We start from the raw sequence: 26,690 nt of genomic DNA, 5'->3' as shown, positions 1-26,690 counted from the left end.
CTCCATCATTTAAAAGGCCACAAATTATAAATATCAGAGACTCAAGAGTTTCCTCTGGGGTAAGTATTGTTGCCTGAGCAGTAGGGAGGTACTAAACCATACTAGACATCAGCATTCCCCCCCCCCCCCCCCCCCACAATGATATCCATACACTATACGTTAAAAATTTGTATTTGTGAGGTAATGTTGCAGCTTTCTAAAACTCTGATTGGAACACACTTGGAGTACTGTGTTCAGTTCTGGCCGCCTTATTATAGAAATATGTGGAAGCTTTACAGCAGATGCTAACGTGATTTACCAGGATGCTGCCTGGATTAGAGAGAATGTCATATGAAATAAAAGAGGATCAGTGGCTCATGCTGGCTGCTTGATTGTAGGGTTGTGTGCCAAGTCTGGAGGTTAGGATGCAAACCATTCATCACCAGTCGAGGTGATATCATCAGTGTGCAATTGAGTGTTGTTTCTGCCCAGTGCTTGTGTTTATATTGGTCCAAATCGTTGCTCTGATACACGATTCAGACCAATATAAATGTGAGCACTCGGCAGAAATGACACTCTACTGAGCACTGATGACGTCACTTTGACTGGTGACGAAACGCTTGCAACCTAACCTCCAGGCTCAGCGAACAACCCTACAACCTAGTACGTCTTATGAGGAAAGAGCCTTTCCCTTTGGGGCAAAGGAGGATGAGGGGTGGCTGTACAAGAATAATAAGAAACATTAATTGAATGGACAACCAGCACCTTTTACCCACAGGACAGCAACGACTAATACGAGGAGGCATAATTTTAAGGTGATTGGAGAAAAGTACAGGGCGGATGTCAGAGGTAGTTTTTTTTCCCCCCCAGTGCATAGAACACATTGCCGGGGGTGGTGGTAGAGGCAGATAATTAGGGACATTTAGGATAGGCACAGGGATGAAAGAAAAACGGTGTTGTGGAGGGAAGGGTCAGGATGATCTTGGAGTAGATTGAAAGGTTGGCACAACATCGTGAGCCAAAGGGCTTGTACTCTTCTGCATTCTATGTTCTCTGACACAGAACCATCTATGGCTTATAGTTAATATTTATTACAAATAGCTCTGACTCAGATTTTAAGAAAAATGCTGGAACCACGTTACTGACTTAATTTCACAGATTCACTATAACTAACTGTTCTACGTGGGTGAAGGTAATGTCTAACAACGAGACTCAGTGTGGGAGTTGGAGCCACTCAGGTGATGATTTGTTCACTTAGGTCACTGTCAGTGATTGTGTTGAATGCAAAGACACTTCCACCTCCTCCCTGAATCAGAGATTTAATAACAGGCAAGAAATTGCCGTTTGATAGTAACAGATACTAAATGCCTGTCTACCAAACTACTCTTAATGCATACAAAAAATGAAATTCTTTGCAAAGTTTATCTATTAAACTACTCCTTAATGCAGACAAAAAATTCCTAAGTTTGTCTCCACTTTTTTCCCCATTTCTGATGAGTTGGCACCTCCGTTGGATAGAGAATATGAGGAAATGGTGAAACACAGCAATACCACAGATGATCAAAATAAAAATATGCTGTAAGTACTTAGCAGTTCTACACAAGTAAATACCATATGGACATTTTAATACTCCATTTAAAAATAATTATCAATATTTCAGCTTGTCATAAGTCAAGATAAAAATAATCCCTGAATAATATTGGATTAGTGTAAATGAGAGTTTAATAAGACCATAGGACCATAAGATATAGGAACAGAATTAGGCCATTTGGCCCATCGAGTCTGCTCCATCATTTCATCATGGCTGATTCATTTTCCCTCTCAGCCCCAGTCTCCGGCCTTTTCCCTGTACACCTTCATGCCCCAGCTAACCGAGAATCTATCAACTTCTTTCTTAAAAGTATAGAAAAACTTGGCCCCCACAGCTGCCTGTGGCAAAGCATTCCACAGATTTGCCATTCTCTGGCTAAATAAATTCTTCCCTACCTCCGTTCTAAAAGGATGCCCCTCTATTTTGAGGCTGTGTCCTCTGGTCTTAGACTTTTCCACCACAGGAATGATCCTCATCAGATCCACTCTACCAAGACCTTTCAACGTTCGACTGGTTTCAATGAGGTCACCCCTCATTCTTCTGAATTCCAGTAATGGTCAGTGTTGACTCAGTGAGTTGAGGGATGCATCTCCATGCTCTATCTATGACTGAAGGTAAAGGTAAACGCATTTGAATTGTATAAATGTTGATATTCAGGCAGAACTGGGTATCTGAAAAGGAAAAAAAAAATAAAATCCTGAAAGTTAACGTACAGGTTCAACACATAAATTGGGAGGCAGATGGGATGCTGGAGGCACAGAAAAAATTGTGGAGTGCCAGAAGCTCGGACAAAAAAAACCAACGAACTGCAGGTAGAACAGCGTTGGTGAGAAGGAAGGAATTGTGGACACTTCAGGTTGGTGTTGGGTCCTTCATTGTCTGTCATCTACATTAATGATATGGATGATAATGAAGTAAACTGGATCAGCAAACCTGTGGATGACACCTAGATAGGGTGCATAGTGAACAGCGAGGAAGGCTTGCAGCAGGATCTGGACCAGCTGGAAAAAATGGTAGATGGAATTTAATGGAGATGTGTGAGATGTTGCATTTTGGGAGGACAGGGCTTACAAGGTGAGCGGTAGGATATTAAGGAGTGTGGTACAACAGAGGAAAATGGGAATGCAGATCCATAATTCCTTGAAAGTGGTGAAACTGGTAGAGAGGATCGTAAAGAGAGCTTTTTGGCACATTGACTTTCTTAAATCAAAGTACTGAGTACAGGAAATGGGATGTTATGTTAAAGTTGTATAAGGAATTGGTGAGGCCTATTTTGAAGTATGGTATACAGTTTTGGTCCATAGGACCATAAGACAGGAGCAGAATTAGGCCATTTGGTCCATCGAGTATGCTCCACCATTTCATCACGGCTGATCCATTTTCCTCTCAACCCTATTCTCCTGCCTTCTCCCCATAATCTTTCGTGGCCTAGTCAAGAACCTATCAACTTCTACCTTAAATCCATCCAATGACCTAGCCACCTACCCTCAGAAAAAATATCAATAAGATTGAAAAAGTGCAAGAGAACTTGTACAAAGATGTTGTCAGGAGTTATAGGGAATGGTTGAATAAGTTAAGATGTTATTCTCCAGAGCATAGGAGAATGAGGGGAGATTTGATAGAGGTATGCAAAATTACAAGGGATATAGATAGGATAAATGTAAGCAGGCTTTTCTCACTGAAGCTTTGTGAGATTAGAAGTAGTGGTGCATGCAGGTTTAATTTCAACTTTTAAGAGATATTTGGACAGGTACATGGATGGGAGGGGTATGGAGGGCTGTGATCCAGGTGTATGTTTATGGGACGAGACAGATTAATAGTTTGGCACAGACTAGATGGGGCAAAAGTGCAGTGGTGTTCTATGAATCAATTACTCTACGTCAAGATCTTGCATAAGATTGTGATCTTTACTCAAAGTCTGATCGAAAACAATAATTGTGAAATCTTGCTATAACAGTACAGACCTCGATGATACCACATCTACAGCACTATTTGGAAGCCTGGTTTCATGTAAAGAAGGTCATACTTGCATTGACAGCTTGACAATGAAGGGTCTCCTGGTGGATTTTGGGAGGACTGAATAGATTGGATATTTTCTCTTTGGAGTTGAGAAGAATAAGAGGAGGTCGTACTGGAACAGAAGCTTCTGAGAGTGGAGAGTGTTTTGGCAGGATTATGTTGTGAGAGTATTTCCCCAGTGGGGGAATACAAAACCAAAGGGCTAGTCTCCAAGGGCTAGATTGAGAAAGTTAATTTTCTCTCAGTGATTATGTAATGTTGGAATTCCCTGCAGAGAGAGCAGTGAATTGCAGTCATTAATTATAATCAGTGTAGAAATACAGAGTTTTTAGTGACTATAACAGAATTAAAGGTTATAAAATCAGATGGGAAAGCATTCAAGCCAAAATCAGATTAGCTATAATCTTATTGATTGACAGGGAAAGCACAGGCAGCTATATTATCTACTCATTCTCTTAGAGGATTCCAAGATAAACACAAGTGGAAAAGCCACAGATTCTTTATTAACAATTATTTACTGTGAAAAGGCCCCAGTCTTTACTTCAGTCTCCAAGGATTAAATAAAAGTGAGAAAAATTAAAAAGAAATAACATTTTTAATTCCCTGAGGGCATTTTAACTGAGGTTTTTGCTGTAGAGCCTTACTTAACATGGAAACCTTGGGAAATTCTTGAGCTTAAATAATTAATAACAGATGACATTAAAATGCACATCATCTGAGCCAAGCTAGAAATCAAAACCATTAGGTGGCCTAGTAGAGTTAGCTCTGTGTTTTGTTTTTTTTTGTTTTTTTTTTTACGAAGGCTTGCCCCTGAAAATTTCATAAGGCACTAGAAATGTGGCATTAATAAAGTATGTGGTCATAATGAGTCCCAGCCACCTCACCCCCATGCCACATTGTAAAAGGCAACAAACCTCCCACTGTTGGTACCCCAAACCACACTCAAGGCCTCTGTTAATTTTTTACTGTTGTGGGATAACGTCTTTCCTGAGAAGTGGGGGGGAGGTGTCGTCACTCTGATTGGCAGGTGAGAATTATGGCTGTGAAATAATCTCAGGTCCTGGGGCCTTCTCTATGGTGGTTGTAGGAGTTGATTCTAGGACTGCAGGAAGTTGTTCTGACTGCTCTGAACACCTTTCTTCTGGACATGCTGGCATCCTGAACAGTGCATGGCAAGCTGCTCGATCTGCAGAACTATCGCAGGCCACCAGACAAAGCTTCGAGCCACTGCGTTCATCATGACCATGCTTACAGGACCAGCAAATACTATAGCTTCTCCAGCACGTTGGCTTTTAGCTTGGAAGATTAAAACAACTCTCAATCCACATGATGGTGTGGGGAGGGGTCACCTTACAAGGGCAAGTTTATCCTGGCGCTGGTAAAAATAGGGGAATTGGAATTCTGGAACTTCTGTTGCAAATTCCATTTTGGGTTGCCATGTAGACCTGAGACAATTTTGACCATCACTGCCATAATAGGGAGACATTTGGTTTGCACAAGGGAGAATACATCAAAAGGAACGTCCTTCTATTGTAAATTGTTCAGGTATTTCCTCTTCCAAAGGTAAATTGGACAATCCATCAGCACTTCCATAATTAATTGTCCTCTTGAATTCGATCTTCTAAACATGTCCTCCAAGAAATAGAGCCCACCTCTGCATCTGTGCTCCTGCTGTTAGTATAACACCCTTCTGTGGATCGATTAGGCTAGGGATAAATCAAGGATTGTTGGGCAGGATAGTTCAAAGGGCCTGTCCTGTGCTGTATTGCAATTAAAAAATATATATATAAAGGACACCAGCGGTTGATGGTCAGTAATGAGGGTAAACTCTCATACAAGTATTGGTTGAAACACTTTATATCCCAAACTAGACTTAAGGCCCCTGTCAATCTGTGCATAATTTTTTTCTCTGTAGTGGTAAAGGATAGTGATGCAAAGGCTATAGGATGTTCATTTCCATCACTCATAACATTTGACATGACTGCACCTGTACCGTAAAGCAAGACATCACAGGCAAGCTTCACTGGACGAGGTGGATCATAATGCATGAGTACAGTGTCTGACATCACCATTTCCCTTACCTTTGGAAAGCCACCTCACACTGTTTTGTCCATTGCCATTTCTTCCCGATCTGTAGTAATGAGTTCAAAGGCTGGAACACAATAGCCAGGTTTGGCAGGAACCTGTTATAGTAGTTGACCAAACCTAAACAGGACCACAAATGTGACAAGTTTTTTGGCTTTGGTGGATCCACAAATGCTTGAATTTTCTCAGCACACTTGTATAATGCTTGTGCCTCAATGGTGGGACTACAGTAAATGAAGCTTGGTTTAAAGAATTCATGCTTGATGTGTCCTGCTCTGAGCCCATAATCTTCCAATCTTTTTAACACTGCCTCGAGAATCGGGAGGCATTTCTTTCCATTCTCACTGCTAACAATAATGTAATCAGATAACACAAGGTGCCTGGGTGCCATCAATCCAGTACCGACAGTAAATCAATACCCTATGCCCTGCGTAAAGGATACCTTTGCCAAACTTTCTGGAGGGAAACACTTTAGCAAAGTGAATTTATCTGAGGCTAACCTACAGATGCAACACCTGGTCCACAGCTTCCCACCAGGTGCAGACGTTACTCCAAAAATAAGATTATTATTGTGATAAAACCCTTTGTGAGTGTTTATGGTGAGAAACACTTTGGACTCTTCTTCCATCTCCATCTGTAGGTAAGCCTTCAATATAGTCCACTTTGCTGAAGTTTTCCCTCCAGAAAGCTTGGCAAAGATGTTCTCTATCCTGGGCACAGGATATTGATTTACTGTCAGTACAGGATTTATGGTGATCTTAAAATCATCATATATCCTGACAGCCCTATCCTTCTTGGCTACTGAGACCACAAGCATTGCCCACACGCTTAACCTTGGAAAGAATCCCTTCAGCCTCCATGCGACCTAGCTCACTGACTATATTATCACGCATGGTATAAGGAACCAGGTGGACTTCGTAACACTGGGGTGTGGCATTTTCATTTTACACTATTTTAACATTGATATGTTTAAGTTTTCCTATGCCACACTTGAACACTGCTCTGGCATCATCCAGTACCTGTCTTAATTTGCTTTCATTTGATTCAATTGCAGAGGAGGTGGCATGCAAACTGTCGAAGGATCACCAATCAAATTGTAGCTGTCTCAGCCAATCATGGCCCCACAATGTTGTCCCCCTGTTTTTACCTCACAATAGATAACTACAAGCTTCAGTTCAGTTTCTTTGAAATGCTGTTCAGACCAATTTTGTGGAATGATGGAAACAGCCACCATTCACTTCTGGTGCAAGCCATATTGCTTGTCTATTGTTAGTTTTTGCTTGTAAGTCTCAAGGCTACCTAGTCCTGTGTCACTCTCATCATTATCAGATTTTTCATTAACACCATGTAGATTAGTGCCCCTTTTGAAACTGCAACTTGACTTTTTGATTTTTTTCTCTTCTATGTGCAGTCCATTTATTTTTGTTTGCCTGACATACTCTTTGTATGTGTCATACATTGTTGCATTTTCTGTGAGTATTATTTTCAAATCTGCATTGGACTGGTGTAGGCGAACCTCTGCTACAATGATAACAAAATCTGTCTGGCCAGGCAGGTTTCTGTTTAGACACTGCAATTTTGTTCATGATCAATTTCATTTCTGACTGCAACTCAACTGTGTCTCTGGTTGCTGTTTCAATTGATACAGCAATTTAAACTTCTATTTTAAATGTAGGTAATGCTTCAATGAGGAGCTGTTTTTGAATGCTTTCTTGTAAGATCCCATTAACTAAATTATCTTTCAGTGCATCATTACACCAATCACTGAACTGGCAATGCTTAGACGATTTTTTCAGTTCAGCCACACAAGGTGAAATGTACTCCACTTCCTTTTGATTTCACTTATGCAACCTAAAGCATTCTGCAATTAACAATGGTTTTGGTTCTAAGTGTTCCTGCATTACTTTCATGATATCAGGAAAGCTCATTTTGGTTGGTTTGATTGGAGCCGACAAATTTCTGGACAAGTCCACATGAAATCAGGTCCATATAATCCCACCTAGTTGGTGACTACAGCGAGATGCTGGAGGAGCACCATGTGGTTAATCATATCAAAACCACAGGCAAGCTGGAAAAGGTGAAGAGGAACTTGGGTTACAATAACAGAAGAATTTATCAGCAACCAATGGGAAAGTTAATATACGGTGGCATGGAAACTCAGTTCCATGGGTTCAGATCTAGAGTTCTGGGTAATATGGTAGAAATGGTTAAAACTAGTATATGATGGAATACTTGACCACTCAGGAGCCAGCTAGAAGTTAGACTGCTGATGCAAGTCAAGGGTAACATTGAATGATAAGCACAGTATCAGAAATTCAAATACACAAGATATTAAGGCTCCAGGAACTAAAGGGGGGGGGGGGGGGGGAGGGAGAGATGCATCTGGCGTGAACACTGAGTCCTGACAACAGGGAACAATGAGAACTGTTAGACTTGCACTCAGAGATAATTGACACCTCTTGGAAAAGGTTGATCATGCACCGACTGTGTCACACGAAGTAGTTTGCCTGCTGGTATAAATATGGGCTATGTAGAACTTTAAAAAAAAAATCAGAGCTCTGGTGGTGGTGGAGACTGCTGCAGACTCTCCATTATATCATGTTAATAAACTCTTGAAACAAAACTCAAAGTCGCTCTGGCCTTCTTAGTTAGTATTTCCACAACAAGTAGTATTGCCATGAAGCTGGGAATCTACCTGTTGGAAAGAGTGAAGAGCAAATAGTAATTGCAAGAATAGAGAGAGCTGTTTGTTTTGAGAAGGGTGATGAAAGAAAACAGAAAAATAGGAGTGGGATACTGTTTAGTTCTTAAAGACTGTTCTGCCATTTAGTAACAACTGATTTATAGAACACTTTTCATTCAAATGATGTAGATTGAAGTGCTTTACAATGGGATAAAAAAGTGCAAACAAAAATAAAAGACAAAATAATACAAAGTTAGAAAAAATAGGATAGGTATATGGACAGGAAAGGAATGGAGGGTTACGGGCTGAGTGCGGGACTAGGTGAGAGTAAGCATTCGGCACGGACTAGAAGGGCCGAGATGGCTGGTTTCCGTGCTGTAATTGTTATATGTTATATATGGTTATAAATAAATACCGTAGATTCCGGATTATAAGCCGCTACTTTTTTCCCACGCTTTGAACAGCTTTGTACACTGCGGCCTTTACTATGGTGCAGCTAATGCATGGTTTTTTTTCATGCCGCCAAAAACATTTTGCCTCGTAACAGTAGACCAATAAAATTGATGAGTAGTTCACAGAGGTCCAATGAAATTGTACGATAAATCAATTGTACAATTAAATTATTGTAAATCAGTCATTTGTACTCACCCTCATCAACATGGAAAACACTCGAAGAAAAGCATTGTGCTGCCTTTATGGCAGTTATTTAGTTTATAATATTTTCGCTTAGTAATTCATTTGTTAGTATTTTCTAGTTAAAGTTAGAAGTGTTTTAAGTATATTTGTTTTCTGTACTACACCCCGGGATGCTATGACGTCACATCCGGTTTCGCCGCGTCTTGTGGGGAAAATACCGGTTTGCGATAAACGGAAAGGAGGGGGCAAGCGCATTAGACCCGCTGCAAACATATGATGCAGCTTTTAAGTTAAAGGCGATCAATAACTTTTCCTGGTAGGCTACAGTATATATTTTTTTACCAGTCGTTAGGAGATATTGGAATGTTGTTCGTGCACTGTTCAGTAAAAAAGTATACGCAACGTAATTTGTGTGTTACCGATACGTATGTATATTTAAAAGTAGCCGTGTTACAGGCACGGTTCGAAAAAAAGCATTTGCAATATGTATTTGTTTATGTTACCATACGGATTTAATTAAAAGTTAAAAAATCCTCACGTGTAATATCTTTCTGTGTAAATATCTCATATTACAACGTGGGACACCTGCGGCTTAAAATCTGGTGCGGCTTGTACAAGTACAAAATTGATTTTCTTTCTAAAATTAGAGCCTGCGGCTTTTAATCAGGTGCGCTCTGTAGTCCGGAATCTACGGTAGGTTTTGAGCTGGTATTTAAAAGTATCAACTGAGTCTGCATCCTTTTCAATTTAGGTAATAATTTTCACAGCTTAGGAGTATTGTTAAAATAAAATGACCTGCCTATTTTCCTTTGAGGGAGATTGTGTAACTTTGAGAGATGGATGGAAGAGTTTGACCTGACCTGAGAGATTGAACAAGATTATAAAACAAAAGCAATTCTGTGATGTACTCTGGTCCCAGACTATTAGGAGCTTTAAAAACATGTAAAATAACTTTAACATCAAGACAGGAAGCCAATATGGAGTAGTTAGTATGGGAGTGATATGCTCCCTCATCCTGGTTTTAGTTAAAAGTCTAGAAGTGGTGTTATGAATGATTTGAAGTTTATCAATAGATTGCTTCGGAAGGCCAATGAAAAGTGTGTTGCAGTAGCCAATCTATGCGATATAAAGGTGTGAATTAGTATTGTAGCATCATTATATGACAGAAACAGAAATACTTCTACAATATTTAAGTATAGAAATGTTGCTCTGGTCACTTTCTTTACATGGGATTTAAAACTGAAATCTGAATCAAGAATAATACCCAGGCTTGTTAGTTCTGATTTTACAAGGGGAGCCAAGTTTGCAAGTTTATGAAAAAGTTCTTTTGGTTTTGAGAGCAACTAAAAGCATTTCAGTTTTATCGTGATTTAGTTTTGTTCATCCATTTGTCTACTGCAGCCATACAAGAAGTCAGGAAAGATAGGGTGTTATCATTGTCAGACTTGACAGATATACAATTGTCTGTCATCTGCATCAAGTTTAAGCTCTCTAATGATGTTTCCTAAGGGAAGCATGTATTGGAGAAGAGTAGAGGTAGAAGACAGCTTCCCTGAGCACACCAAAAGGTACATCATATCTCTTAGAAAAATGGTTTTCAACACTGACAAAATACTTTCTCCATGAGACATATGAGCAAAACCAGTTAAAGGTGCCACCAGAGACATCCTTACAGCAATTTAATATAATTGTGGCTGATCCTCTACTTCCATACCACATTCCTATGCTCTTTCCCTGTACCTTATCACTACAATTGTGTCTTTCTAAATTTCGTAGCCGTTCCTGAAATTACCATTCTTGGTACTCAGCTCTTTCTTGAGAGAGATAGCTAGACAAATCTAATACAGCTTACTATGCAACAGGCAAAGTTGTTCCTACCAGATCAAACACCCTTTTAATAATCTCTTGTATAATATTCCAATACAAAGCAAATAAAAAGCTAACCTTATTCTCAGATAAATGCAAATATTTTATAAATATTAAATTGAAGAAACTAAGCTCCAGTGCAGAAATAAGTTCCAGTTTATTTGGAGAAGTAACAATGTGTGGGGAAGATAGCTGATTTTCACAGGTTACTTGTATATTATGCCTGTGCAAACTATACATTCTCTGCTGAGAAAAATGTCACATATTTTTTGCCAAGCTACCATAAAATGCTGATGCGGCCTCTAATTCTTTAAAATTTATAAATAACTCAGGAGTATGACCAAAGAGCAATTCTGAATAAAAGTGAATACCATAAAATTCTTTATATTATAATCGGATTTCAGGAATGTTGTTTGTTTTACAATCATATTCCACAAATCAATTTGCTTTCAATTTTTTTATGGTAAAATAAGCAGCAAGTGAGAGCTCAGCGTGAAACACTTATAAATTCTGCCAATTTTCTATGTTCTAGAAATAAATATGTTACAGCTGAGAATAATAAGAGTCACGAAGCTTTCAATTTTCGAGTAAATGGAGGGTGAATAGCTGTTAGGGACTGATAAAAGTGTTAAGATAATTCTAAACGTCTGTGGATGTGTTTTCACACACGATGCTGGAGGAACTCAGCAGATCAGGCAAAATGAACAACTGACATTTCGGGCCAAGACCCGAGGTCAGTATCGACTATTCAGTTCCATCTATAGGTGCTGCCTGACCTGCTGAGTTCCTCCCACACGTTGTGTGTCTTCCTCAAGATTTTCAGCATCTACAGAATCTTTTGTATCATCTTTTTCCCCATTTTATGTTAATGTTTAAGATAGCTTTAATCATTTGTGAATACTTATTGTTGTCGATGCATATCAGTAAGTTTCATAGTTCTTTTGACAGTTGGCCATTGATTTTAAATATCATACCAATTACTGTATTTCTTTGCAACCTACTGAATTAGCAAGAATTAGCTAGATTCCCACACCCTTCACGCACCAGGTTTCTGCCTCTGGTGAAAGTGCTACCACTAATCTACAGCTGACACATCCAACTGATTTGAGTTCACTCTCAATAAACTTTTCCTCTGCAGCTGGATCCTCGACTTCCTCATCGGGAGACCACAGTCACTATAGATCGGTAATAAGATCTCCTCCTCACTGACAATCAACAAATTCACATCAAAGGCTACGTGCTTAGCCCACTGCTCTACTTTACAGCAAGACTGTGTGGCGAGGCACAGTTCAAGTGCCCTCTGTAAATTTACCACGACGTCACTGCTGTTGGCAGAATCTCAGATGACAAAGTGGACAGGAGTGAGATACAGCAGATCAGCTGGTAGAGTGGCGTCACAAAACAGCTTTACACTCAACATCAGTAGGACCATGGAATTGATTCTGGACTTCAGGAAGGGGAAGTTGGGAGAGTACACAGCAATCCTCATTGAGGGGTCAGTGGTGGAAAGGGTGAACAGCTTCAAGTTCATGGGCCCATCTTAGACCCAACACATAGATGTAATCATGAAGAAGGAATGCCAGTGTCTCTAATTCATTCGGAGTTGAAGGAGATTTGGCATGTCGTCAAAGAGTCTTGCACATTCTCGTTGTGCATTTCTTTTTACAGATGTATGGTGGAGAGCATTCTGACTGGTTGCTTCAGCCTGGTATAGAACCTCCAAGAGGCAGGATCACAAGAAGCTGCAGAGAGTTGGTGACTCAACTAGCTCCATCATGGGCACAAACCTACTCACCATCAAGGATATCTTCAAGAGGTGATGCCTCAAGAAGGTGGCATCTATCATTAAAGACCTATGGGGGAAGAAACCTGCAGAGCTACACTCACTATTTTAGGAACAGTTTCTTCCCCTCCACATCAGATTTCTGAATGGTCCATGAACCCAACTTTTGAAGTATCTACTTATTTTTGTAATTTGCAGTAACTTTGTCTTGCTCTAAACTGCAGCTGCAAAACAAATTTCACACTGTGTCAGGAATAATAAACCTGATCCTGATTCAAATGTTTGATTACACCTTTTGATCGTTTATTTGTCTCATCTCCATAAACAATCCAATTTGCTGTTAACTCAGTTTAATAGCCTGCTTCTCCAAAATGTTTAGAGCATAAGACATAGGAGCAGGATATAGCCCATCGAGTCTGCTCTGCCATTCAATCATATAGATCCTTTTTTTCTCCTCCTCAACCCCAGTTCCCAACCTACTCCCCATAACCTCTGATGCCATGTCCAATCCAGAACCTATCAAGCTCTGCCTTAAATACACCAATGACTTGGCCTCCACAGCTGCATGTAACAAATTCCACAAATTCACCACCTTTTGGCTAAAGAAATTTAGCCCCTCTATTTTGAAAGATACCCCTCTATCCTGAGGCTGTACCCTCTTGTCCTAGACTCTCCCACCATGGGAAACATCCTTTCCACATCTACTCTGTCTAGGCCTTTCAACATTCGAAAGATTTCAATGAAAATCTTTCATCCTTCTCATCCCCTCATCCTTCTGAATTCCAGCAAGTACAGACCCAGAGCGATCAAACGTTCCTCATATGATAACCCCTTCATTCTTGGAATCATCCTTGTGAACCTCCTCTGGGCCCTCTCCAATGCCAGCACATCTAAGATGAGGGGCCCAAACTGTTCACGGTACTCAAGTGAAGCCTCACCAGTGCCTTATAAAGCCACAGCATCACATCACTGCTCTTATATTCAAGACCTCTTGAAATGAACGCTAACACACCTTGCCACCCAAGTCCCTCTGTATTTCAGATTCCTGGATTTTCTCCCCATTTAGAAAATTATCCGCACATTTATTTCTACAACCAAAGTGCATGACCATACATTTTCCAACATTGTATTTCATTTGCCACCTTCTTGCCCATTCTCCTAATCTGTCTATGTCCTTCTGCATCCTACTTGTTTCCTCAACACTACCTGCCCCTCCACCAATCTTCATATCATATGCAAACTTGGCAACAAAGCCATCTATTCCATCATCTAATTCATTGATATACAGCATAAAAAGAAGTGGTCCCAACACCGACCCCTGCAGAACACCACTAGTCACTGGCAGCCAACCAGAAAAGGATCATTTTCTTCCCACTCGCTGCCTCTTACCAATCAGCCAATGCTCTAACCATGACAGTAACTTTCCTGTTACTAAACAGGAACTTTCCTGTAACTTTCCATGAGCTCTTAACATGATATGCAGCCTCGTGTGTGGCACATTGTTAAAGGCATTCTGAAAATCCAAATATACAACATCCCCTGCATCCCCTTTATCTATCCTACTTGTAATCTCAAAGAATTCCAACAGGTTTGTCAGGCAGGATTTTTCCTGAAGGAAACCATGCTGACTTTGTCCAATCTTGCCCTGTGTCACCATGTACTCCATCACCTCATCCTTAACAATTGACTCTAACATCTTTCCAACCACTGAGGTCAGACTAACTGGTCTATAATTTCCTTTCTGTTGCCTTCTTCCTTTCTTAAAGAGTGGAATGAGATTTGCAATTTTCCAGTCCTCTGGCACCATGCCAGAGTCCAATGATTTTTGAAAGATCACTTCTAATGCCATCACAATCTCTAACGCTACCTCCTTCAGAACCCTAGGAAGCAGTTCACCTGGTCCGGGTGACTTATGTAGCTTTAGGTCTCAGCTTTTTGAGCACCTTTCCCTTGTAATAGTATTGCTCCCACTTCTCTTCCTTCACCCATTAGACACACTGCTAGTGTCTTCCACAGTGAAGACGGATGCAAAATACTCATTTAGTTCACCAGCCATCTCCTTGTTAGTAATTTTTCTTGCCTCATTTTCTAACGGTCCTGTATCCACTCTCATTTCTCTTTTATTTTTAAACATACTTGGAAAAAACTTTTACTATCCACTTTGATATTATTTGCTAGCTTGCTTTCATATTTCATCTGTTCCCTTCTAATGATTAGTGATAAATATCCGTGTCAAATTTTCAAACATGCAGATGATTTTTTCTTCAATGTCTATATTCTGATTAATGCAGTAAGTGCATAAGATTGCTGCAGTAAAATAAATGACTTTTGTTTAACCACTATTGGATGCATTATTTCAAGCAGATTAAAAATGACAAAAGTCCCTTTCTAGATGAAATCACCTTACATGTCATCTATCTACTAAATTTAATGCCTGAATCATGTAGGAATTGCAGAGTGAACAGTACCTGGATGACCTCAGGTTTATCCGCGAAAACGAGGGTTTTCTGGACAGGACCTACAGTGAGGTTGTTACACCGAGGACACCAGAAGAGAGAACGGGGGCGATGATGAGAAAGGAAAGGATGCTTGAAGTACAGGAAACCCCAGGGGATGTACCTCTCGTAAACAGGTTCACCTTCTTGGAAGCTGTCAGGACAGAAGATACTGCCAGTCTAAGAGGCGGACAGGTCTGCGAGCCGAAAATTGGTGCAGAAGCAGAGCCGAGGAGTCAGACGTCAGGAAGAGCCGTGGTAGTAGGGGACTCCATAGTAAGAGGTACGGAAAGGGGTTTCTGCGGCAACAGGCGAGATTTAAGGATGGTGTGTTGCCTCCCTGGTGCTAGGATCCAGGACATCACGGACCGATTGCAGGGAATCCTCAAGGGTGAAGGTGAACAGCCGGAAGTGGTAGTGCATGTCGGCACAAATGACACCGGGAAGAAGAGGAAGGACATTCTGCAGCGGGACTTCAGAGAACTCGGAAGAAGGCTGAAAAGCAGGACTTCCAGGGTGGTTATCTCTGGTTTGCTTCCAGTTCCTCGTGCTGGAGAGGGCAGGAACAGGGAGATAATGGATCTGAATGTGTGGCTGAGGAACTGGTGCAGGAAGCAAGGATTTACATTCTTGGACCACTGGGGTCTGTTTTGGGGTAGGGATGAATTGCACCTTAATAGGCGGGGGGGACCAGCATTCTGGCAGACAGGTTTGCCACTGCAACACGGATGTGTTTAAACTAAGTAGTGGGGGGGAGGGGATGAATTGGAACTACAAGGATGGAGTTAAAGGGAAAGGGAAAATAAGAAAAGTTAAAAAGGACAACAGAATCAATGGAGTAGAAAGCTCAAGAAGAGATCATACAGTATGGCCAAGTGAAATAGGAATTGATATGAAAGGAGAGGGGAGTACCGAATTAAAAGTATTATATATGAATGCACGAAGTATAAGGAATAAAGTAAATGAGCTTGAGGCTCAGTTGGAAATTGGCAAGTACGATGTTGTGGGAATAACAGAGACATGGCTTCAAGCGGACAGGGCCTGGGAAATGAATATTCAAGGATATACATCTTATCGAAAGGACAGACTGACTGGCAGAGAGGGTGGGGTGGCTCTGTTGGTGAGGAATGATATTCAGTCCCTTGCGAGGGGGAACATAGAATCAGGGGATGTAGAGTCAGTATGGATAGAATTGAGAAATTCTAAGGGTAGAAAGACCCTAATGGGAGTTATCTACAGGCCCCCAAACAGCAGTCTGGATGTAGGGTGTAAGTTGAATGAAGAGTAAAACTTGGCATGTCGCAAAGGTAATGATACAGTTGTCATGGGGGATTTCAACATGCAGGTAGACTGGGAGAAACAGAATGGTACTGGACCCCAAGAAAGGGAGTTTGTGGAGTGCCTCCGGGATGGATTCTTAGAACAGCTTGTACTAGAGTCTACCAGGGAGAAGGCAATTCTAGATTTAGTGTTGTGCAATGAACCGGATTTGATCAGGGACCTCGAGGTAAAGGAACCATTAGGAGGTAGTGACCATAATATGATATGTTTTAACCTACAATTTGAGAAGGAGAAGGGAAAATCAGATGTGTCAGTATTACAGTTGAACAAAGGGAACTATGGAGCTATGAGGGAGGAACTGGCCAAAGTTCAATGGAACAATACCCTGGCAGGGAAGACAGTGGAACAAAAATGGCAGGTATTTCTGGGAATAATGCAGAAGGTGCCGGATCGGTTCATTCCAAAGAGGAAGAAAGATCCTAAGGGGAGTAAGGGGCGGCCGTGGCTGACGAGGGAAGTAAACGGCAGTATAAAAATAAAAGAGAAGTATAACATAGCAAAGATGAGCAGGAAACCGGAGGACTGGGAAGCTTTTAAAGAGCAACAGAAGATAACAAAAAAGGCAATACGCCAAGAAAAAATGAGGTAAACTAGCCAAGAATATAAAGGAGGATAGTAAAAGCTTCTTTAGGTATGTGAATAGCAAAAAAATAGTTAAGACCAAAATTGGGCCATTGAAGACAGAAACGGGTGAATTTATTATGGGGAACAAGGAAATGGCAGATGAGTTGAACAGGTACTTTGGATCTGTCTTCACTAGGGAAGACACAAACAATCTCCCAGATGTAATAGTGGCCAAAGGAACTATGGTAAAGGATGAACTGAAGGAAATTTATATTAGGCAAGAAACGGTGTTGGATAGACTGTTGAGTCTGAAGGCTGATAAGTCCCCAGGACCTGATGGTCTGCATCCCAGGGTACTTAAAGAGGTGGCTCTAGAAATCGTGGACGCATTGGTAATCATTTTCCAATGTTCTATAGATTCAAGAACAGTTCCTGCTGATTGGAGGGTGGTTAATGTTGTCCCACTTTTCAAGAAAGGAGGGAGAGAGAAAACAGGGAACTATAGACCAGTTAGCCTGACGTCAGTGGTGGGAAAGATGCTGGAGTCAATTATAAAAGAGGAAATTATGACACATTTGGATAGCAGTAGAAGGATCAGTCTGAGTCAGCATGGATTTATGAAGGGAAAATCATGCTTGACTAATCTTCCGGAGTTTTTTGAGGATGTAACTATGAAAATGGACAAGGGAGAGCCAGTAGATGTAGTGTACCTGCACTTCCAGAAAGCTTTTGATAAAGTCCCACATAGGAGATTAGTGGGCAAAATTAGGGCACATGGTATTGGGGGCAGAGTACTGACATGGATTGAAAATTGGCTGGCTGACAGGAAACAAAGAGTGGTGATTAACGGGTCCCTTTTGGAATGGCAGGCTGTGACCAGTGGAGTACCGCAAGGTTCGGTGCTGGGACCGCAGCTGTTTACGATATACATTAATAATTTAGATGAAGGGATTTAAAGTAACATTAGCAAATTTGCTGATGACACAAAGCTGGGTGGCACCGTGAAATGTCAGGAGGATGTTATGAGAATGCAGGGTGACTTGGACAGGTTGGGTGAGTGGGCAAATGTATGGCAGATGCAGTTTAATGTGGATAAATGTGAGGTTATCCACTTTGGTGGCAAGAACAGGAAGGCAGATTACTATCTAAATGGAGTCAAGTTAGGAAAAGGGGAAGTACAACGAGATCTAGGAGTTCTTGTACATCAGTCAATGAAAGCAAGCATGCAGGTACAGCAGGCAGTGAAGAAAGCTAATGGCATGCTGGGCTTCATAACAAGAGGAACTGAGTATAGGAGTAAAGAGGTCCTTCTGCAGCTGTACAGGGCCCTGGTGAGACCCCACCCGGAGTATTGTGTGCAGTTTTGGTCTCCAAATTTGAGGAAGGACATTCTTGCTATTGAGGGAGTGCAGCGTAGGTTCACAAGGTTAATTCCCGGCATGGGAACACATTCCATATGTTGAAAGATTGGAGCGACTGGGCTTGTACACACTGGAATTTAGAAGGATGAGAGGGGATCTGATTGAAACATATAAGATTATTAAGGGATTGGACACACTGGAGGCAGGAAGCATGTTCCCGCTGATGGGTGAGTCCAGAACTAGAGGCCACAGTTTAAGAATAAGGGGTAGGCCATTTAGAACAGAGATGAGGAAAAACTTTTTCACCCAGAGAGTGGTGGATATGTGGAATGCTCTGCCCCAGAAGGCAGTGGAGGCCAAGTCTCTGGATGCATTCAAGAGAGAGTTAGATAGAGCTCTTATAGATAGCGGGGTCAAGGGATATGGGGAGAGGGCAGGAACGGGGTACTGATTGTGTATGATCAGCCATGATCACAGTGAATGGCGGTGCTGGCTAGAAGGGCCGAATGGCCTACTCCTGCACCTACTGTCTATTGTCTATTACTCTGACCATGACCACTACAGGAGGATGTGCCGACCTCCAAACGAATTTCTATTCAGAGTGTTAAATTTTACTTCACGTACAGATTATTGGTAATGCAAGTATTATATTAGCGCAGGTTAAATGATACAAGTTGCAGCGCTAGAAGATAAATCTACAAATATTCCTCGGCACAGACAATACCTTCAGTTACTAGTACTGGGATAAGCAGTTTAGTGTTAGATTAAAACTGCTTTGAGTAATTGCTCCGATCTTTATTTTGTTTTCCGAAACAACTCTACACTAATTCGGTATCATAAATGCTTACCGACGAAGCCGCATGCGAGCTCCAGGTTTTACCGCCTCTCACGCCGTTCACCTTACACTCCCCTCTTCAGGAAGTATCCAATCTATCGATGTGCGGTAACTCGGGAGAAGGTCCAACAGACAAAAACATGCATTACCAACTCACCGAGCGTCTGAACATCAATCAGTTACAAACCGTCGACCTTCACTCTCCCTCACCATCGCCAGGGGAATCCAAATTTTTAAAAAAAAGAACATAACTGGGTTACCGCAGCGGTGCAGAAACAAACCTCAGCAACGGAAGCTGAAATGTGCGCAGCGTGAGTGTGGATGCGATGAATGCGGATGGTCCACTGGGTTTGCCTGAGTGAGGGCAGGAGGCGTCTCATTTAAACAGCGGGCCAAGTACGGCAGGCGCCCTCTGGTTCCGCAGCGTGCACGGTGACCGGGAGAAAGCGCACCGCCCAACTCGGCTCAGCAGCCTCAGGCAGCTAAACTGTCCGACGGCTAAAAGGCGTGGGGGGGGGGGGGGGTGTTATTGACGGTGAGCGCAGAAAATAAACCGTTTCATTATTTTCACCTGATATAAGGACTCCAGGTTGAAAAGCTGAGAGACGAGAAATTTCACAGAGCAGGTTACATACCAGTGGCAATTTAAATTGCAGCAACCGAACTTCTCAAAGAAAGTACAATATTGAGGCGGGTGGAAACCAGAACGTGGAGCGAGCAGCAGCAGCAGTGAGGGAACTTGCGGAATGACCTTTCACCAGAACTGTGACGGCTTTTAAAGAGATTCCAAGGACAAAGCCCTTTGATAAAGATGAAGGAGAATTTTAATTATAAAAGTTGGCAAAAATCTGTTCAGAGGAGGTGCAAATGGAAACAACGTTCAATATATGGGCAAATTTGATATTAGTTAGAATCTGACGCAATTACTACTGAAAAAGATGTTCAAGTGATTTGTCCTCATGTTTTTGTTGAGCTTGGAGAGAATAGTGTAGTGTAGGAAGCCTGTAATGAAGAAATCCAAGTGAGGAATGCAGGGAAAATCTCAGTGAGCTAAACAAATGATTACCGTAGATTCCGGATTTTAAGCCGCTACTTTTTTCCCACATTTTGAACAGCTTTGAACTTTGCGGCCTTTAATCCGGAGCGGCTAATACATGATTTTTTTCATGCCGCCTCGTAAACATTTTGCCTCGTAACAGTAGACCAATAAAATTGATGAGTAGTTCACAGAGGTCTAATGAAATTGTACGATAAATCAAGCGCACTTTCACAATTAAATTATTGTAAATCAGTCATTTGTACTCACCCTCATCAACATGGAAAACACTCGAAGCATTGTGCTGCCTTATGGCAGTTATTTAGTTTATAATATTTTCGCTTAGTAATTCATTTTCTAGTTAAAGTTAGAAGAGTTTTAACTATATTTGTTTTCTGTACTACATCGCGGGATGCTATGACGTCACACCCGGTTTCGCGGTGTCTTGTGGGAAAACGCCGTTTGCGAATAAACGGAAAGGAGGGGGTCGAGCGGCGGAGCGAAACGCTGCTTTTAAGTTAAAGGCGATCAATAACTTTTCCTGGTAGGCTGCAGTATATATATTTTTTACCAGTCGTTAGGAGATATTGGAATGTTGTTCAGTAAAGAAGTATACGCAACGTATATTTAAAAGTAGCCGCGTTACGGGCACGGTTCGAAAAAAAGCATTTGCAATATGTATTTGTTTTTGTTACCATATGGATTTAATTAAAAGTTAAAAAATCCTCACGTGTAATATCTTTCTGTGTAAATATCTCATATTACAACGTGGGACACCTGCGGCCGAAAATCCGGTGCGGCCTAAAATCCGGTGCGGCCTTTACAATTAAAAAATTGATTTTATTTCTAAAATTAGAGCCAGCGGCTTTTAATCAGGTGCGCTCTGTAGTCCGGAATCTACGGTAATCTCCTTAATGTGGAGACTAATTTGTAGACAGAAAGCAGAATACATTAAATCAAAGTAACCAAGTGGAAATAGTCTACTTTTGTTCTGGAAGGGAATATATTTGATTACATTCAGTAACCTTGCAACTGACTTGGTCTATCATCCACAATTATCTTTCCCCTTGACATGGAAGGCAGAAGATAATAGAGTAAGTGTTACATCTACTGCACTTCCAGGACAGGAGGAGAGTTTCTGGGGAGATGGAGAGAAGCAGCTCTGTGGAGGTATGGCCCCTACAAAATGCAGAATGGAGCTGTTTGTGAATGTGTCGATGAATGCTCTGCCGTTTGATGGTTATACAATGACTGGAAGGAATGAGGGAGGATTCTGGAGGGAAAGAGAAGGTATTTAAGCAGAAATAGGCTGGTCAGGGACTACATCTGCAGCATGCTATCACCCACACCGGACCCCCTACAATTCGCCTACCGACAGAACGACAGATGATGCAATAGCCACAGCTCTTCACACCGTCCTTACACAGCTAGAGAAGAAGGATTCTTATGTGAGAATGCTGCTCTTGGACTACAGTTCAGCATTCAACACCATAAATCCCTCCAGGCTCGACAAGAAGCTCAGAGACCTTGGCCTTCACCCTACCTTGTGTAGCTGGATCCTGGACTTCCTGTCAGATCACCAGTATCTGGTAAGAGTGGGCTCCCTCTCCTCTGCCCCTCTGATCCTCAACACAGATGCCCCTCAAAGTTGTGTCCCAAGCCCCCTCCTTTACTCTCTGTATTCCCATGACTGTGTCACCACCCACAGCTCCAATCTGCTAATTAAATTTGCTGACAACACTACACTGATTGGCCTAATCTCAAATAATAATGGAGCAGCCTACAGAGAAGAAGTCATCACCCTGAGACAGTGGTGTTAAGAAAACAACCTCTCCCTCAATGTTGCAAAAACAAAGGTGCTGGTTGTGGATTACAGGAGAAATGGAAATGGGCTAGCCCCTATTGACATCAATGGATCTGGGTTTGAGAGGGTGAACAGCTTTAAGTTCCTCAGCATAAACCTCACTGAGAATCTCACGTGGTCTGTACATACTGGCTGTGTGGTGAAAAAGGCACAACAGCACCTCTTTCACCTCAGAAGGTTGAAGAAGTTTGGTATTTGCCCCCAAATCCTAAGAACTTTCTACAGGGGCACAATTGAGAGCATCCTGACTGGCTGCATCTCTGCCTGGTATGGGAACTGTACTTCCCTTAATCGCAGGACCCTGCAGAGAGCGGTGCACACAGCCAACGCATCTGTAGATGTGAACTTCCCACTATTCTGGACATTTACAGAGACAGGTGTGTAAAAAGGGCCTGAAGGATCATTGGGGACCAGAATCACCCCGACCACAAACTGTTCCAGCTGCTACCATCCGGGAAATGGTACTGTAGCATAAAAGCCAGGACCAACAAGCTCTGGGACAGTTTCTTCCAGCAGGCCATCAGACTGCTTAATTCATGCTGTCACCACTGTATTTCTATGTTATATTGATTATCCTGTTGTACATATTATTATTACTGTAAATTGCACATTTAGACAGAGATATTTACTCCTCATGTAAGTAAATAAAGTCAATTCAATTGAATGTAAAGTAGAATGGATGTGAATGAAGGCTTTGTCCTCCACAGTGAATAGCTCACAGTTGAGGAAGGTGATATCATTAGAATAGATGAGAGACAGTTTGAGAAACTGAAATGTAATCAAGGAATCCACGGGATGTAGATGGGGTTATATCCTTGGAAATGGAAATAGAGGGTTCAAGAAAGGTAGGGAAGAATCCAAGGTGGATCATGAGAAGTCAAGAGTGGAAATTGGAGGATGGTTAATGATATTCCCCTAAATATGCTTCGGTCTTAAAGCATAGCCCAAAGCTTCCACTTGCTTGTCATTTTAATGATCCATTCAATTCTGAACTCTGTGCTTTCCCTTCTGCTCTTTTTGAATTGGCTCAATTAATCATTATGGAACAGTAGCCAACCCTTCTGTTTGGCAGTTTATAGCCTTTTAGGCTGAAAATTAAGTACAGCTATTTCAGAATTTATTACTGAACTCACTTTTGCAGACTGCTCTCATTGGTAAAAAAAAAAGCACTGTTCCATTTCATACCTTTTCTAATCTTTTGTTTTGATATTCGCTTGGCTTTGCTTCTAATTATCTCCCCTTTAATCTCTCTAGCCTTCCACCCTATTAGAAACCTTCCATTTTGTTTTCTCAACCTCTCTACTAACACTGCTTACTTAAGACTTACTACAGTTTTTTTCAGTTTTAATGAAAACCTATCAGAATGAGAACCAATTTTATTATCACTGACATATGTCTTGAAATTTATTGTTTTGCAGCAGCATTGTGCAAGACATTAAAATTACAGTTGTTACAAAATAAATAAAAAGTGCAAAGACGAATAGTGAGGTAGTGTTCATGGGTAAATGGACTATTCAGAGTTCTGATGGTGAAGGAGAAGGATCTTTTCATAAAATGTTGAGTGTATGTCTGCAGGCTCCTGAACCTCCTTCCCAATGGTAGTAATGCAATGAGGGCATGTCACAAGCTATTGTCTGGCATGGTGCGCGCAAGCAATATCAGAACCCAGATGTGGAGAAAATACAGATCTCCAATGTAGAAATGATGATGAGAGTTTATTCAAAGTAATTCCAAAAGAACATCAATAGCTCGGCTGAGCGACGCTGTGAGAAGTAACGTTCTCAGAAGTAGGACCCCAGGATTAGTGCTAATCAGGCATCCACTTAAATAATACAAGTGACGTGGAACCCCCCCAGGTCTATAAAAATAAATGCACAACTTTTACAGAAAGGACCAGGAGACTACATTACAAAGAGTAATTCACTCAGGAAAAACATAACGCTAAATGAATAAGGCTCTCATTAAATAACAATTAACCAATTCAGGTGTTCTAAAAACCTTGGAGCCCGATGCTCTCCAGTGCCCCTACAGGTGTGAAGAGCTCATTACAGTGCCCCCTTGCCTATGGCTTGCACTTGGTGGCTCAGGGAAACCTGAAAACTCAAAATCTAGGGATGAATGAAGAAGGAGGCAAAGAGAACTCAAGAGAGAGGCATGAGAAACCACAAGAGGGACCTCGAGAAGGAGGCCTGGGAAACCCTGAGGGGGACCTTGAGAGAGACCTGGGAAACCTTGAGAGGCAGGAAGACTTGGGGACCTTGAGAAGTAGCGAAACTTGGGAACCCTGAGAAACTGAGGGACCAGGCAAACTTGAGTGGAGACTGGGAACTTCGAGGGTAACCTCGTTAGGCCTGGGAAACTTTGAGAAGCAGAGAGATTGGGTACCTCGAGAAGCGAGAATGTGGAAAGTCCTTGGAGACCTTGGAAGGGCCATGCAAGACCTGGAAAACCTTGATGACCTTGTGAACCTCGGACACTTAGGCAAGGAAGCTTGGGCCGGGATGCTTAGGCAGGGAAAAAGCATTGAGACCCAAAATCTTGACCCTTTGAAAACCTGAAACTTGAAACCTAGGGAAGGATCTCACAGTGTTTTACTCTTCACTATTTTCCAGAGGCAATTAGGATACAAAAGGCTGTACTCTTAATTTTACAGATTGAGACAGCATAGACAGGCTCTTCTTATTGCTGAGCTAGCTGGCTCTCTGTAGATCTTTTTAATTTGTTACATGATAGTTTATTTTCACAGTCTGTGCCATAACTTCCATCAATAGGTTAAATCTATAAGACAGCTTGCTCTTCTTGATAGGGTTACTTTACTTTCGTGTTTGCACACTCCAACCAGGGATCAGCTTTTGGAACAGGGCACTCCAGGGTTGCCAACTCAAATTACTGTTTCAGGAGACACTTGTACATTGGAATGTTTGCTACGATTAGCATCACTCATCAGGACAGGCAGATGGGAATTATGTATTGTATAAGGTTAGCTGTTGGCATGTTAGCTTATTTCAATTATTCCCAATAGTGTCCTTCCAAGCATTGATTTGACATTTGACATTACTTGCAAGGAACAACATTAGGAAAGGGCAAGTTCTTCCAAAATTTACATTATTGACTTGAATGCTTTTTTGAATCAAATGAACTTTATCGTAAGGTTGCTTGAAGTGCTCAATTGTTGCAGACCTGAGTCATGGGATTCTGAAGCTGGGAACCTGGTTACTTATGACTTGAAAAGCTTGGACTGGAGACCAGAGAAGCTCGGAACATGGATTTGAGAAACTCAAAATGTAGGCTAGAGACACTCAGAACATAAACTTGAGAAACTCAGAACGTGGACTCGAGAATAGATGGCATTCTCACCTAAAGCCGACCGACATCAAAACACTGCTGTTAAAACTCCACAGGGTCCATTACTTGACGGGGTCCTCCTGTCATAATACGCGCTGGCAATATCGGAACTCAAGAGTGGAGGAATGAAAGAGTTTGATGTAGAGATGGCAACGACAATTTGTTTATTCATAGTAATTCCTAAAGAATATCGGTAGCTCGGCTAAATGACACTGCAAGAAGTAACATTCTCAAAACTAAGACCCCGGGATTAGTGCTAATCAGGTGTCCACTTAAATATTACAAGTAACACAGAATCCTTGAGTCTATAAAAATGAAGTTAACAACCTTAAACAGTAAAACACAAGGACACTGCATTATAATGAGCGAGTCGCTTAAGAAAAGCACAAGGAACTTTAAATGATTAAGAACTCTCAAAAAACAACAATTAATAATTCAGGCACTCCTAAAAACCTTGGCACTGAATACTCTCTGGCTTGAAGAGCTCATGACATCATATGAGTCACTGAAACAAAGTTTTTGAGTTTAATTTAGTCCACCAAATCTAACTGTTTTACATGAATACTGGCCCAATTTTATTTTATTCTCCTCCATTCCCATCAACATCCCCAGATTTTGTCAACCACCTGCAATGATGGCAATGTAAAGTGGCCAATTAATCTATCAATGGGCACATCTTTGGGATGTGTGAGGAAGAGGAGCACCTGGAGGAAATCCAAATGATCAAGGAAGAAGTTCAAGTAATGGCATTGCTAGTAGTGGGACAGTTGAGCTCATGACGGCTTGGACTCTCACTAATTAGGCCAAAGCTGGTACACTCAGGGGTTCCGTAAGACCATAAGAAATAAGACATAGGCCATTTGGCCCATCAAGTCTGCTTCACCATTTTATCATGGCTGATTTATTATACCTCCCAACCCCATTCTTGGGCCTTCTCCCTGTAACTTTTGAGACCCTGACTAATCATGAACCTATCAATGTCCGCTTTTAATATATTAAGTGTTTTGTCCTCCACAGCTGTCTGTGGCAATGAGTTCCACAGATTCACTACCCTTTGGCTAAAGAAATTTCCTCTCATCTCTGTTCTAAATGGATGTTCCTCTATTCTGAGGTTGTGCCCTAGACTCCTCCACTATAAGAAACATCCTCTCCACATTCACTCTATCTAGGCCTTTCAATATTCAAGAGGTTTCAATGACATCATCCC

At 41.5% G+C, this 26,690-nt stretch overlaps 1 long non-coding RNA gene across 1 annotated transcript in view; it reads right to left on the bottom strand.

Moving 5' to 3' along the window:
* Positions 1-19,618, bottom strand: part of LOC140725959 (uncharacterized) — a 43,966-nt gene extending 24,348 nt beyond the window's left edge. The window contains exons 1-3 of the long non-coding RNA XR_012098546.1: positions 19,252-19,618; positions 5,671-5,794; positions 1,966-2,178 (exon numbers count right to left, since the gene is read on the bottom strand). This is a non-coding gene — a long non-coding RNA (uncharacterized lncRNA). The remainder of the gene's footprint in view (positions 1-1,965; positions 2,179-5,670; positions 5,795-19,251) is intronic.
* Positions 19,619-26,690: the final 7,072 nt, after the last annotated feature.

The sequence above is a fragment of the Hemitrygon akajei genome, chromosome 4 (assembly GCF_048418815.1).
Source record: "Hemitrygon akajei chromosome 4, sHemAka1.3, whole genome shotgun sequence".
Taxonomy (NCBI): domain Eukaryota; kingdom Metazoa; phylum Chordata; class Chondrichthyes; order Myliobatiformes; family Dasyatidae; genus Hemitrygon; species Hemitrygon akajei.
The sequence above is the reverse complement of the archived record's forward strand: the minus strand, read 5'-3'. Positions and strand labels throughout refer to the sequence as shown.